Source organism: Perognathus longimembris, chromosome 9 (genome assembly GCF_023159225.1).
Source record: "Perognathus longimembris pacificus isolate PPM17 chromosome 9, ASM2315922v1, whole genome shotgun sequence".
Classification (NCBI taxonomy): Eukaryota; Metazoa; Chordata; class Mammalia; order Rodentia; family Heteromyidae; genus Perognathus; species Perognathus longimembris.
The window spans coordinates 17,785,526-17,789,698 of NC_063169.1; the positions used below are offsets into that span (position 1 = coordinate 17,785,526).

A 4,173-nucleotide genomic window follows, 5' to 3' on the forward strand; every position below is an offset into this window, starting at 1 on the left:
TGCAGCAGAAATCTACTCTTCTGGCATTCAAATAGAATATGCCGTAGTTAGATAGATAGATAGATAGATAGATAGATAGATAGATAGATAGATATAGATAGATACATATATGAATATATATGTATAGTGTGTGAAATATTTATGTATATATATTTACCTATGTAGACATATGATCATATGCATATAAAAGTAATATATTTGCAAAATAAATTGGTTAATAAATTGATAAGTATCTATATATATACATCCCTTCTAAAAGTTTTGATAAAGAGGCGTTTTAATTCTATAGATATATAAGTAAACCATCATTGTAGCTAAAAACAGAGATGGCCTCATTATATAGACTGGATACAACCTGAGACTTACTAAAATATGACCCTACTTCCAAGATGCTTTGATTTTTTTAATAAAAAGAAATATGAACCTGAAATAAATGATAGTAAAAAATAGGATATAAAATACTTAGAAATCTGAAAAATAGAGATTTCTAGGGAGTAAAAGTATATTTTATAATAATCTCATATCTAGTTGTTAAAGTGGATGTATTATACAGCAATTGGGAGCATGCTTCTAATCAGATGAAAATCTATTTATAGGTAGTCAAGTTCATGTGCCTGCATGTATTTTAATATTTTAGAACAATACTACCCTGGCTAGTAATACCAGAAATAAGAAAACTGAAATTATTCCATGAAACAGATGCTTCTATTAGATTTACCTTCCTATCCAACAGCTAATTCATGAGCTGACCCTTACCTTCAGTTCTAAACTGAAGATTATAAACACAATAACTACTTATTAAGTATCTAATAAAGACCAAGCTCTTGATACACTTATGTTTGTTTTGTTTTCTATGCAAAACCTTGTACATGCTAAAAAAACAAAGCCTTCATCACTTAACCCTTGGTGGTGATGGTTTGTTTGTTCACCATTGTTACTGTTAAGTTTGGGTGGAATATTGTCTTATTTTTGTTTTTTGTAGAAAATATTTTGGTAGAATTTTTTTTCTTATTAATACAGTATTTATTTTGTCTTCCCTGTCAAACCCTGAGCCAACCACTTTCCCCAGACTTCCTGGGAGGATATAGGAAAAGGAACATACAGGGCAGATAAGACATGAGAGAAAAAACTATGGGAGGTGGAGACAGCTCCTTCACATGGCAAAGAGGATGAGAAAGGCCACCATCAGGCAAAAGAGCCCCAGGGCCTCCGAGAGGGCAAAGCCCAGAATGGCATAGGAGAAGAGCTGCTGCTTCAGAGGATTCCTGGCCTAACCAGTGATGAGGCTTCCAAACACTGTGCCAATCCCATTCCTAGAGCCAGCCACCCTGACTGTGGCGGCTCCAGCCCCAATGAACGTGGCTGCTGTGTCGATGTCCCTTGAAATGGCGTTGGTTTGGAAGCTGCCGCTGAAGACACGTGAGGTCAGAGGACGCAGACCTGCTAAGCTGTTGTGGCTCTCATCTCTGTGTCCCTGATCGGTTCAGTACCCCTGCAGCTGACAGGTGCTCCTGACCAAGGAGGGCAGAAACAAACTTGGAGCAGGCATATGTTTCCAGGGGCGAGGAGCTGCTTCCGCATCAGAGAAGACAGAGAGCTAGAAAAAGATTTAACTTCTCTATTAGATGTAGTATCATCCACACTCACAGATGAGGAAACAAAAGCTAAGAAAAGTCACTTACCTGGAAGAATCTAGGGTTCAAGTCAGTCTTTGCCTATGCTGCATACGGCAATGTGGCCTCTACATCAGCAGCCTCAAGTGTTTCATGAAACCTCCGTGGTTCTCTCAAAGCATCAAAGAGAAAAGAGACGATGGCCAGCAGCTCTCCATGTTGATCAATTCTAACAAGTTTCAGAAAGTATTGAATCTCACTGCTCTGCACAGCCCATTCTCATCCCATGTATCACTGACCCCAGGCCTGGCTTGACAGCCCGGGCTTCTGTAACTCCTCTGCCCGTACCCAACCCCATCCACTGTCCATTGAACAAAACTGCAAACTCATGTGTGTGACAGGCACTGATAAACAGAGATATTTCAACATAAAACATCCACTGGCCCTTCAAACATTCATATGCATTCAAAACAGGAACCTCAGAGTCGTGTGGCCTTGAAGTCCAGGAAGATGATAAGAATGATTAAAGAAGCCAGATGTGCACAGTAGGGAATGGAAACTGGATGGGACTCAATGGGGAGGCCACTCTGAGGTGATCACAATTGAGCCCCAGAGGCTGGGCCTGGAAGCGGAATCTTGAGCAACATGAGCAGAACCTAAAACTAAAAGACAAGACACCACCAATGTCTTCTTTTCCCCTCCTCTCCAGTTTCCCCATTTCCTCTCATTAGCCAGGTCTCTTGATTAGGTAGCCAATGAGTAAGGAAGGATATTTGGTGAGGCAAAGCAAAGCTACAAAGGTCCAGGAACAGACCTAACAGCACACAGGCAAATGGCCAGTACACTCATTTCCTTGCTAAAGAATGCTTGATTCCAAGATCCCCACCCAAGTGCTCTCTCTCCTGTGATAGGATCCGTTTCCCTATGTACCTCCCAGCACCCTGCTTTGCATTGCTTTTGTTTGCTATAGATGCCCAAGCTTATTGATTCTTTCATCCTATGTCTGCACCTTGTTTGACTTGCTATACGCGGAGCAACTCACAGAACTTCAAACACTGGTCCTTCTTTTTCATCAAACTTCAAGAAATCCCTACAAGTCTTCCATCTTGGAAGCTTTGGAGTACATGTTTTGCAACCAAGACAGAAATGGCCAGACTTGAAGACCATCATAGCTCAAAGATGGTTCTCAGCATGTGGTTAGTAAGTGCTGCTCAGAGGCTTACCTTTCCTAATATTCTGTAGCTGGAATTAAAAAGTACTGTTCTTCCCTCCCTTGCCAAGGTATATACATAATTTTCAGGTGGAACAATACAACTATTTACATTTAATAGATGACTTATTTTTTTAACGGGATGAAAATCTAAACTATAGGAAATCTACTAATCATACATTAAAATAAGTCTCACACAATCTTCAAAAGTGTTTCAAACTGAACCACCCATAATTCTATAGGACTGTAAATCCTAGCACTTAGGAGGCTAAGGCTGGAGAATCACAAGTTCAAGTCTAGCCTGAGCTACACAGCAATCTCTAGAACAGTGTGAACTGCATAGTAAGACTTTGTCTAAGATGAAAAGAAATACATTTCACATTGCTTATCACAATTTCCAAATGGGTTTTGACTGTTGTTCTTACAGTGAATAGCATTGATCGATCCTCCAAGCAATAAATGTCATATTAATTATTTTATGTTAATGAAACATGGCCAAGAAGGAGAAAGTAGAAATTATGTTTGCTAATGTCTATTGAGTTGGAAATCAAAAAGCTTATTAGCAGGTATTTTCAAATTTCACAGCACATGAATGATTCCATTCAATATATTTTCCTAAGTAGAAAAATCATCTACTTAGTGTTTTTTTCCCTTGACTTAAAGAATAGTAAAATCAATTTCTTCCTAAATTACCCCTCTCATGGAATGTTCACTTTCTAACAATAGCCCTCCAAATACAGGCTGCTTCTTCAAACTACCATTTCATAGCTTTCCAATTTTTAAGTACATTTTGGTTCATTGAAATGAAAAGTCCTTCACAGGTGCATTGGAATTATGCCTAATAGCAAAAGAACTTGGGCAGGGATCATCAAATTACATTTATCATTAACAAGATTCTACAAGGGCTAGCCATTGACAATGAAGAAACACTGAAATTGAGCACCTACTCATACATGTAAGGAATTTATATCAAATGACTACTTGAATGTGAAGGTCTTAGCTAATGTTTTTGAAAGATAATCATTGGATGACATTTATATGGATTCATAAAGTCATAATTATGGTGTTTGCAATGCCAACGATGCATGACCAAATTCAAATTCTCTTTAGAGCACATTGATAGGTTACAATATTTTTCAAAGATAACATAGTAAAGATGCTTTCTTTGACCTAATCAAGGCAAATTCTCTAGCTATATTAGTGGTTCTTCCTAAGCCATGCATCTTTCCTAACACTTCTGTAGCCCCTATAGAGTACAGACTTTTTCTGTATGCAGGACTCATGTCTCTGTGTCCCCTGCCTGGGGGAAACTCTCTCTCTCTCTTCTCTCTCTCTCTCTCTCTCTCTCTC

The 4,173-nt window shown here is 38.7% G+C and overlaps 1 pseudogene; it reads right to left on the bottom strand.

Annotated features, from left to right (window-relative positions):
- Window positions 1–1,136: 1,136 nt before the first annotated feature.
- LOC125357548 lies at window positions 1,137–2,780 on the bottom strand (annotated as a pseudogene).
- Between the last annotated feature and the right edge of the window lie 1,393 nt (window positions 2,781–4,173).